At 39.6% G+C, this 12,195-nt stretch overlaps 1 protein-coding gene across 2 annotated transcripts in view; it reads right to left on the reverse strand.

The window, feature by feature from the left end:
* Positions 1-12,195, reverse strand: part of HLCS (holocarboxylase synthetase) — a 167,211-nt gene that overhangs the window by 133,436 nt on the left and 21,580 nt on the right. The window lies entirely within an intron of this gene.

Below are 12,195 nucleotides of genomic sequence, written 5' to 3' on the forward strand. Positions count from 1 at the left end.
ACTACATAATTTTACAACATATTAACACATTATCTTGTGTGTTTAGTAAGAAATGGGTAAAGCAAGGAGATAATTTCTGCAGCTTGAGGTGGCCAACGTGACTACTACAATAAAATTATTCACAGATTAAAATAATTTCATAATTTTAAACATATTAACATATCTTGTGTATTTAGTAAGAAATGGATAAAGAAAGGAGGTAAATTCTGCAACTTGAAGTGACCAATGTGATTAATATAATAAAATCTTACACAGATTTAAATAATTACATATTTTAAACATATTAACATATCTTGTGTATTTAGTAAGGAATAGGTAAAGAATAGAAATAATTTCTGCAGATTGAGGTGGCCAATGTGACTACTACAATAAAATTATTCCTAGATTAAAATAATTTCATAGTTTTAAACATATTAACACATTATCTTGTGTGTTTAGTGAGAAATGGGCAAGGAAAGGAGACAACTTCTACAATTTGAGGTGGCCAATGTGATTAATATAATAAAATCTTACACTGATTTAAATAATTACATATTTTAAACATATTAACACATTATCTTGTGTGTTTAGTGAGAAATGGGTAAAGAAAGGAGATAATTTCTGCAACTTGAGGTGGCCAATGTGCCTAATACAATAAAATCTTACAGATTTAAATAATTTCATAATTTTAAACATATTAACACACACACACAAGACTATATATAGAATTATGGAATTATACAGGTGCAGGACCAAGCTTCACCCCTGCTGTGGATTCTCTAGGAAATGCTGGCACAGATAAAACTGTGACCAGCTGAAATTCCTGTAATTAAATCACTTTATCCTGTCAAGAACAGCTCTGCATGACCTCACTGTAAAATACAGGTTGCCCTGATACTTCACACACGAAACTTTTCCTGGGAGGAGAAAAATACAAATACCACAAAAACAGCCAGCACAAGATGCATTCCGATTTACTCTTTTCCTTCTGAGAAAACCCTGCCTCCATTTTCCTGTAAATCCTTCGTCATCCATGTCACCAGCCCAAGTGAGCACAGTGGTTTATTAAAATAAAACACGCTCTGCTTGCTGGGAACACCCACTGCAACCCCAGAAAAAAAAAAAAACAAACCAGCAGGAACTCCAGCAAACTTTGTGATTTCAGCCAACAGCTGCTCTTTAATCAGCTTTCCACTCCAGAACTGCATCGTGTCAGGCAGACAGGCACATGCCAAACCCCACTGCCCTGCACCTGCAATTCCCACATTTCCTCCCCACCATGGCAGGAACCATGGCTGGAAATGAAATGCCAGGGATGGACCCAAAAATCCCTGAGCTGCCCCTTCCCTGAACCTGGAATTCCCACATTTCCCCACCATGGCAGGAAATGAACTGCCAGGGATGGACCCAAAAATCCCTGAGCTGCCCCAAAAATCCCCGAGCTGCCCCTTCCCTGCCCCTGGAATTCCCACATTTCCCCACCATGGGTTTTGGGAGTCTCTGCCCAGGGACAAACCCTGGGAACCCCACAGTGATAATTCTAAATAAACTCCCATTTTAATCCTCCAGAATAAATCCGGCTGGATAAACTTCTGTAATAAACTCTGTGTTGTAGGTAAGTTTTGCACATTGTTGGACAACTGGGTTGTCAAAGGAATAAAGTACAAATTCAGAAGGCCTGAATGTTGCAAATGCAGAGATTCAAAGGAATAAAATACAAATTCAGAAGAGCTGAACGCTGCCAATGCAGCGTTTCAAAGGAATCAAATTCAAATGCAGAAAACCTGAATGTTGAAGGTTTTTATACAAAGGAATTAAATACAAATTCAGAAGACCTGAATGCTGCAAGTGCAGTGTTTCAAGGAGTAAAATACAAATGCAGAAAACCTGAACATTGCAAGTGCAGCGTTTCAAAGAAATAAAATACAAATTCAGAAAACCTGAATATTGCAGGTTTTTATTCAAAGGAATAAAACACAAATTCAGAAGACCTGAATGCTGCCAATGCAGTGTTTCAAAGGAGTAAAATACAAATTCAGAAAACCTGAATGTTACCAATTCAGCATTTCAAAGGAATAAAATACAAATTCAGAAGACCTCAATGCTGCCAATGCAGTGTTTCAAAGGAATAAAATTCAAATGCAGAAAACCTGAATATTGCCAGTGCAGTGTTTCAAAGGAATAAAATACAAATTGAGAAGACCCAAAGGCTGCCAATGCAGTGTTTCAAAGGAGTAAAATACGAATTCAGAAATCCTGAATGTTACCAATTCAGAAAACCTGAATATAGCAGGTTTTTATTCAAAGGAATAAAACCCAAATGCAGAAGACATGAATGTTGCCAATGCAGTGTTTTAAATGAATAAAATACAAAATCAGAAAACCTAAATATCACAGGTTTGTATTCAAAGGAATAAAACACAAATTCAGAAGACCTGAATGTTGCCAATGCAGTGTATTAAATGAATGAAACACAAATTCAGAAGATGCAAGTGTAGCAAGTGCAGTGTTTCAAAGGAATCAAATACAAATGCAGAAAACCTGAATATTGCAAGTGCTATGTTTCAAGGGAATAAAATACAAACTGAAAAGACATAAATGTTGCCAATTCAGTGTTTCAAAGGAATAAAATTCAGATCTGAATGTTGCAAGTGCAGTGTTTCAAAGGAATAAAATACAAATTCAGAAGACCTGGATGTTGTAAGTGCAGGGTTAGAAAGGAATCAAATACAAATTCAGAAAACCTGAATATAGCAGGTTTTTATTCAAAGGAATAAAATGCAAACTCAGAAGACCTGAATGCTGCCAATGCAGTGTTTTAAATGAATAAAATACAGATTCAGAAGATGCAAGTGTAGCAAGTGCAGTGTTTCAAAGGAATCAAATACAAATTCAGAAAACCTGAATGCTGCCAATGCAGTGTTTTAAAGGAATAAAAATATAAATCCAGAAGACCTGAATATTGCAAGTGCAGTGTTTTAGATGAATAAAATACAAATTCAGAAAACCTGAATATAGCAGGTTTTTATTCAAAGGAATAAAACACAAATTCAGAAGACCTGAGTGTTGCCAATGCAGCGTTTCAAAGGAATCAAATACAAATTCAGAAAACCTGAATACTGCAGGTTTTTATTCAAAGGAATAAAATACAAATTCAGAAGGCCTGAGTGTTGCCAATGCAGTGTTTCAAAGGAATATAATACAAATTCAAAAAACCTGAATGTTGCCAATGCAGTGTTTCAAAGGAGTAAAATACAAATTCAGAAAACCTGAATATTGCAGGTTTTTATTCAAAGGAATAAAATAGAAATTCAGAAGACCTGAATATTGCAAGTGCTGAGCTTCAAAAGAATAAAACACAAATTCAGAAGACCTGAGTGCTGCAAGTGCAGCGTTTCAAAGGAATAAAATACAAATTCAGAAGACCGGAATGCTACAAGTGCAGTGTTCCAAAAGCAGCTGAAGTTTTTATATTTTTGAGAGCAATTTAACAGGACACTTCTATTTCCTCTTGGTCCTATACATTTATTTATCCCTACATTTATCCAACTTGCCCTTTTCACTAAATTATACATTAATTAAATATACACTCTGGCTATAATGTGCTTAGAAGTGAAGCTCCAAAAGGAGCCCCAGTGGAAGTGTCAGACAAGCCCCACAACAATTTCCCATTGTGGGAAGGAGGCGTCATTCCTGAGCAATGGTAACTCGAGAGGACCTCGCCAGGCTCCAGCCGATGCCAAGCCCGCTCTCATTTTCCCAGTCCCACTTCCATAAATTAGCTGCAGGCCCCACGGACATATCAGGGAATCTTGAGGGTTTTTTTTTTTTTTAATATTTGGAAATCCACCACTTTTGTCAGATCCTCAGCAGTGAGGCCAAATGTGGGGAGTTTGTCACAGGGCAGGGATTCCTGCTCCCCAAAATCCCCCACTTTAGTGAGATCCTCAGCAGTGAGGTCAGAGCAGTGCCAAATGCAGGGTGTTTGTCACAGGGCGGGATTGCTGCTCCCCAAAATCCCCAACTTTAGTCAGACCCTCAGCACTGATGCCAAATGCGGGGAGTTTGTCGCAGGGCAGGGATTCCTGCTCCCCAAAATCCCCCACTTTAGTCAGATCCTCAGCAGTGAGGTCAGAGCAGTGCCAAATGCGGGGTGTTTGTCACAGGGCAGGGATTCCTGCTCCCCAAAATCCCCCACTTTTGTCAGACCCTCAGCAGTGAGGCCAAATGTGGGGAGTTTGTCACAGGGCAGGGATTCCTGCTCCCCAAAATCCCCCACTTTAGTCAGATCCTCAGCAGTGAGGTCAGAGCAGTGCCAAATGCGGGGTGTTTGTCACAGGGCAGGGATTCCTGCTCCCCAAAATCCCCCATTTTAGTCAGACCCTCAGCAGTGAGGCCAAATGTGGGGTGTTTGTCACAGGGCAGGGATTCCTGCTCCCCAAAATCCCCCATCTGCTCCAGGGCAGCCCTGGCTCCAAAGGCTTTGCCAGGAGTGCTGATACAAAACCCACAGCCAGGCACTGGAATGCAGCCCTCCCAGCAAGGCAGAATGGACGCCTGAATTTGGGTCAATCTGCCACCACATTTGATTTTTTAAATTTAGATCCCCATCCCAAACTGTGAGATAAAACTGGAATTAAGAAAAGTCAGCCTCAGCGCTCTGCTGAGTAAGCTGGACTCAACAAATGCTCTCTGCTGCTCTCTGTCATCTCCAGAGCGAGAAGCCAGCAGCAGGCAGGGATCACAAATGTTTAAAATATATATTACATAAGCCATTCTGGGGGGATAATGACATTTTCCATTCTCTCCAGTACAGAAGGAACAAGCCTGCTGAAGAAAGTGGTTGTGAAGTATCATGCACACTGACTCGAAGCCAGCCTTGAAACATGAGAGAATCCAATTCCATGAGTGGCACTTTGGTCACATGCCAGCACATCATAATTTCACATCAGAGTTGGCTGCACACAAAGATTAAATGCTGCTCGGTACAAAAGGCATTAACTTTGAGTTCTCACAGCAGCATAAAGCCCCTTTTTATGGAGATTGCTGTAAACAGCAGCCTTGCTTTCACTCCTCAAAGCTTCCGGCATTTTCCAAATGATCCTCAAGAACATTTATTGAATCAAAACACGGCCCAAAAGTTGTTTACAAACCATAATGCAAAGGAAGAATGCTGTTCATTATTATGTGCCTACAAATGTGCTTGTTTAACAGGAACAGCATGTTTGCTGCCATCCTGCAAGAAGGAAGACAAAATCTGGAGTAGAGAAGTGTAAAATAAAGGCAATGTTTGCCAGATTTCCCTTCCTCTCTCCCCTAAACACATGGCAAATATTCCCTGAAGATAAACAGCAGAAAAGGAAAAGGCATCTTCAAGCACCACCTGGAATTACTTGGCTCCACATTCGGAATTCCCTTCACCTCCCACCAAGATTTCCTAACTGGAAATGTTTTACTGTACCCTGACACTACCTGCCGTCGATTTCTGTGCAATTTCAAAGGCTGCCTTCCAACTGAGGGAATATTATACAGGGGCAGGTGCTGCAAACACGCAAAGATATTTACATGCAAATCTATCTGCAACACACGGTGCATAAAATGCTTTCCATCCCTTTTCTGCTCCTGAAATGCAGCTCAGAAGTGTCCCCTGCTGGCAAACACTGTCCCAGCTTTGGGAGCAGCAGAAATTCCTGTGATTTGAACAGAATGACAGCCCCAAAGTGGCTCAGCTGGGCAGGGACACTGCTCAGGGCTGGGGAGGGCACTGGGAACACCTGCAGCACCCCAGGGCTCCCCAAAAACAGCTCCAGGAAAAAGGCTGAACAAAGTTTTGAGAGTGAGCAAATCGGGAGGTGATCCAGCCCTCTAATAATTAGAGAATTCCAGAATAGTTTGGGTTGCAAGGGACCTTAAAGATCATCTCATCCCACCCCTGCCATGGCAGGGACACCTCCCACTGTCCCCAGTGTCCAACCTGGCCTTGGGCACTGCCATGGATCCAGGGATGGAATTCCATCCCAGCCCCTGCCCACCCTGCCAGGGAACAATTCCTCATTGCCAATATGCCATCGAACCCTGCCCTCCTTCACCTCAAAGCCAGATTTACAGGAGGCACCCAGAAAAAAACTCATTTGTCACTCAAATTCTGTTTCCCACCAGGCTAAACAATGTCTCAATTGACCAGTTGAATTTTTGTCTCACAAATCAGTAAAAAGCCTTTTACAGTTTCACAGCCATGTTGCACTATAGGGTTGGTTCAAAATTGCCTCTGAACGAAGAGTCAAAAAATTTTCTTGAAAAATTTTCCTGTGACTGTGCCATTAGTCCTCATCATCATCTTCTCCATGCCTTCCACCTGCAGGCACTGTTACTATTCCTGATATCATGGAATAATCAAGATGGGAAAAGTCCTTCAGGATCACCCAGTGCCATCACCCCAATCCCTGTCCCCAGGGCCACATCCAGACTGCTCGGGGACAATTCAGTGACTCCAAACCTCCCCGGGCAGCTCAGCCCAAGGCCTGACCGCTCTGCCAGGGAAATTTTCTGTGCCAATCTCCAACCTGAGCCTGCCCTGGTGCCATCTGAGGCCATTTCCTCTCCTCCTTTCCCTGCCCCTCCTGGCAGGAGCTGTGCAGAGCACTGAGGTCCCCCCTGATCCCCTTTTCTCCAGGCTGAGCCCCCCCAGCTCCCTCAGCTGCTCCTCACTGTTTGTGTTTTCCAGCCCCTTCCCAGCTCCATTCTCCTCCCCTGGACAAAGGCAAAATGGGTTTTTTTGTTTGAGAACAAAACAATTTTTCAAGGCAAGGTGTTAATTTAATGTCCCTCAGTGATCCAAGCAAACTCTTTGCATCTGAAGAGAGCCATGACAAGGAAAAGCTCAAACAGGGCCTGGAGGGGCTGGAGCGAGTCCAGGGCAGGGAATGGAGCTGGGAAGGGGCTGGAGAATCCCTGAGGGAGCGGAGGGGGCTCAGCCTGGAGCAAAGGAGGCTCAGGGGGGACCTCAGTGCTCTGCACAGCTCCTGACAGGAGGGGCAGGGAAAGGAGGAGAGGAAATGGCCTCAGACGGCACCAGGGCAGGCTCAGGTTGGAGATTGGCACAGAAAATTTCCCTGGCAGAGTGTCAGGCCTTGGGCTGAGCTGCCCAGGGAGGTTTGGAGTCACTGAATTGTCCCAGAGCAGTCTGGATGTGGCCTTGGGGACAGGGATTGGGGTGATGGCACTGGGTGATCCTGAAGGGCTCCTCCAGCCTTGATATTTCTGGAATTCTGTGACTCTCATTTTTCACTGCCAGGGCTGAGCACAGAAGCACCTGTGAAAATCATCCTGCCCTGCACTGACGCCTTGTGCAGGCTGCCCCAGAGCAGGGGCTGGACAGAGCTAAAGAATAAAGCAGGGATTTATTCACAGCATCTCCTCCATGGATGCACCTTGGGCAGCACCAGAGCCCAGCCAGGGCTGCACCCAAGATGAACCAAAATGGCCCCAAAATGCACGGCCGGGCACGGGCTCTGTCCCTGGGATCAGTTCTGCTCCATTTGCACCTTGCAGTTCATTGTCCCATTCCAGCTTTAGCCCTGCAGTCCCACCCTGCTTGTTTTTCTCTCTCCAGCCCACGGGGTTTGTGCTCCTGGGCTGAGATTTGGCTCATTTGTCCTTGGTGCCCAGCTGGAGCAGGAATTGTTTTGTCTCCCTGCTCTGCGCACAGAGCTCACCATCCCTGAATGTGAACCCAGACCCACACACTGAAGCAGCACAGAATGTGAAAAACAGAAAAGCTCAAACCTGAGGCATCAGGACTGCTGCAAAATCTCCTCCACAAACTCACCTTATTTTAAGCTTTTACCTCTAGCCAATACCTGGAGCCCAAAAGTTTACAAATTTCACCCAAGATCCAACAGTTCTGTGAGGAAACTACATGAATAAAAGTGTGCAGAGTAATAGAAGACTGGGGAGAAAGAATTAAAAGATGCTAAAATACTCAGAATTTATTCCACCATGGGACTGCGTGACAAGTGTTACAAATTCACTTGGGTACGAGAGGAGATATCACTGATACCAAAACCAGACCAGAGCAGCTCTGAACTGCTGTTTTTGGACACAATCCCTGCATAATTTCATTATTCTGAGTGCTAATGAGCAAAAAGAGGAAAACAATGAGGCACAGACTGTCAAAACCCAAATTCCTGGAGAACAATTCCCTTCAGAACCACACTCCAACCCCAGCAAGCAGCAGGAATCAGGATTAGAATGCAGACATTGACACTGCCCATGAATGCCAACACTGAAAAAAGTTTCCTTTATGATTTCTGTGGCCCTTCTGTGGGTTTGCAAGATTTTGTTGTAAAGAAAAAAAAAGTGAATTTGAGGAGGGGAGAGAGAAGAACACAAAAGCAGAAATGCAAACCCCCCCTCCCTGCACACACAGGCAACTCAAAGCCTTGCACCCCAACAAAGTCCTTTGCATTTATTGGAAAAAATGATGGAAAAAATGATGGAAAAAATGATGGAGTTAAATTTCAAATATTCTTAATTGATAGCACCGCTATCAGTCCTTAGGTGAAGTTTTAAATAGATATATTAGTTTTAAATAAGATATATTAAATCCATCCCCCAAAACCAGTAAGGTGCTTCAGCAAATACCCATTTTTTTTTGGTACAGATGCATTTACATTGCTTCATCTAATTTTTTTTTGCTACTTTGCCCTAAAAGATATTTTCATTTTTAGCCGACAAACAAACTGGGAAAAGCCTTCAAGTACAAAAGTTTTTGCTCATTTCAAATAATACACATAATACATTAAAAAAAGGTAAAAATGTTAGACACAAATCATTTATCAGCAATTTATTTAAGTTCCTCACTGTCTGTTGGTCATTTAATAGATTTATCAGTGATTTATTCAATTCTCTCACTGTCTGTGGGTCATTTAATAAATTTATCAGTGATTTATTCAATTCTCTCACTGTCTGTGGGCCATTTAATAGATTTATCAGTGATTTATTCAATTCTCTCACTGTCTGTGGGTCATTTAATAAATTTATCAGTGATTTATTCAATTCTCTCACTGTCTGTTGGTCATTTAAGATTTTTCTCAGCTCTTATTTTACTTCTGAGCCAGAGAAATGAGTAAATTTCCTTTCTGGAATAAATAATTCCAAGGAGCTCTTGTTTTTTTTTTCTACTGTCTGTAAGGCAGGGATGATGCTCATGCTTTGAGGGTAAGAGAAAACAACAAATCTCCCATTTTGTGTAGATTATACAAAATTTTGGTTCACTTATAAACCAAGAACCTGGATAGTAATAAAAACTCTGGAGTTTCAGTGTAACTACCCCTGATTTCAGCATTGGAAATTTTAAAAATAAAACCCTGAAGCTGAATCTCAAGTCCTACAACAGCCATGAATATGCATGGAAATATTTCAGACACAATTGTCTCCAAATGCACCCTGAAATCAGGGTTCATTCCAGTGTGAGCTGAGAGCTCAAATTCCCCATCCTCAAAGGAAGATTTATTCAGGATGAAGTGGCTCCACATTTTCTTGGCTGACATCATGGAGCTGGAATTTAAAAGCAGACTGTGCCACCCCAGAACCACGGCACGGAAATCTGCGCTGAGCTGATTCTGCCCCAGCTACTGAATCACTCAAAAACACAAAAAATTTCGAGCCTGAGGAGTTTTTACTCAAGTTTTCAGATGAGCAAATATTATAACGTAATATAATATAATATAATATAATATAATATAATATAATATAATATAATATAATATAATATAATATAATATAATATAATATAATATAGATTTAAATAATATAGGTTATAATATGATATGATATGATATGATATGATATGATATGATATGATATAACATAATATAATATAATGTAATATCATATCATATAATGTAATATAATGTAATGTAATATAAAGTAATGTAATATAAAATAATATAACTTAATATAATATGGAATATAATATAATATAATATAATATAATATAATATAATATAATATAATATAATATAATATAATATAATATAATATAATATAATATAATATAATATAATACAATATAATGCAATGTAATGTAATGTAATATAATATAATATGGATTTAAATAATATATATTATATATAATATAATATAATACAATATAATATAATATAATATAATTTGGATTTAAAATTTGGATTTGCAATATAATAATTTGGATTTAAAATCTGGATTTAAAATATAATAATTCCAGTTCTGCTCATGTTTTGTTGGCTTTTTTTAACCCATGCAGCAAGAATGTGCTTTTAAGGTCTGTGCCTTGGAAATTAAAACTTCAAAATGTGAATTCTGAGGGGGAAAAGTAAAAAAATTCCAATCCACCCCTCAGGAACAGCTTCAAATTCTGCAAAAGGAACCAAGGAACTCTCACAGAGTGGAGAGGAACATCTTAAATTCTTAATAATCACATTTCTATCAATCAGCAGCACAGGTTTGATGGGATTATTAACAGCATCTCAACAATGATGCAGAAAAACTCAGATTTTCCAGGAATTTCAGCAAAGGCAAATGAGGAGCAGCTATTTGTTCACAGAATAAAGTTTAGAGCTTCATTTGATGCCCAAAAGGCAGCAGGAAACAGGTCTGGTGAAAGCTCTGATAAAAGAGGCACCAAGGGAATCAATCCCACAGAGTTTACAGCTCTGCTCTAAACTGAAGAACCCCCAAACCAGCACTTAAAACTGAAAGAATTTTAAAATTATCCAAAAAAAAAAAAACAAACCCTCAGCTTCATTTTTTTCTTAATGGAGTAAAAAATGCAGAACAAACCCAATTATTATTTTTTCCTCATAAGCAAAAGGAGCTTGGGGTTCCTAAAATGAATTAGAAAATCTGAACCAGGAGATTTTAAACACAACAGAAACTCCAGTGTGGGGATGAGGAACCACTCCTGAGCTGCCAAGCCTCAGCAATATAAAATTATTTCTCATTATTTGTGGATCTGCTATCAAGACCTTGAGCTTGCTTGATCGTTAATTGGCTAATTGTGGCATTTTTATTACGGGGAAGTCTAAGAAAATCATCCCAAAATCACTTGCTGGCAATAAAATTAAGGATTTCCTCAAATAATTCACATTTTTGGTATCTCCTGGCTCTCTGGGAAAGCAAGGAAACCTATGGAGAACAGGATGGGTGTGGAAAAATAAATAATTTGTGAAAAGCTAAACTCTAACACGTTCATTATTTATTTTAATAAACAATTAGGAACTCTCTTCATTAGGAACTGTTGTTGTTACAAGTGGCAATTTCCTTTTACACAAGATTCTGGAATGATATCAAAGCTAAAAGGAAAGACATTAAAACAATGACTACACACAGCAAAACTACCATTAGAATATGTGAATAAAACAATTAAAATCACATGAAATCACATAAAAATTAATAAAGTTTAGGAATAAAATAATTTATTAACAGACTTAATTATTTAAATTTTTAAAACTAATTGTGGTATGAACTTTAACTGAAGAATATACAGTTAAAATATCTTTACTTGATGGTCTGCAACCCTGCAATATGCCACTAGATGGCAAGTTTGGATAGAAATTAGCTGAATTTTAATTTATATGTTTGAGAAGTCCAAAGGCATTGGATAGAAACAATCATATAAAAAAGTAGTGAAAGAGGAGAACAAAAATAGGAAGAGTTCAATAAACAAACTTTGTGTCTGGGGCATTTTTAATACAACCAAAAAGGTGAAATGGGTTTTAGTTTTGTTTCCACATTGCCACACAAATAGAGAATCAACCCACACAAATTTTGAAATTATATTTTAAAGAAAAACAAGTGAAAATCCCTTTTTATACATTCCTGACAATTGCTCAGAGCAGAGTCTCACGTGGATGGGAGCAGCACTGAGAGCTGACGTTTGAATTTCAAATATTCCCAGGAAATATTGCAACACCCTCAGGAATCAGGGATTGGTTTCCCTGTGCCATCAGCCCCTCCCCATTCCCTGCACTCTGCTCGCCACCATTTCCTCTTTTGGGAATTTGATCTTGATTTAATATCAAGAGATTAATTTTTTATCTTCATTTTATATTAAAAAAAATAATAAATCCTGGTTTTTAAAGCAGTTCTTTCCGCAGCCTTCAAATGGAACAGCACTAAAAACTTCTTAACAGAAATATAGAAATATAATTAATTTAACCCTGCACAATTTCCCTG

The sequence above is a fragment of the Melospiza melodia genome, chromosome 2 (assembly GCF_035770615.1).
Source record: "Melospiza melodia melodia isolate bMelMel2 chromosome 2, bMelMel2.pri, whole genome shotgun sequence".
NCBI classification, from domain to species: Eukaryota; Metazoa; Chordata; class Aves; order Passeriformes; family Passerellidae; genus Melospiza; species Melospiza melodia.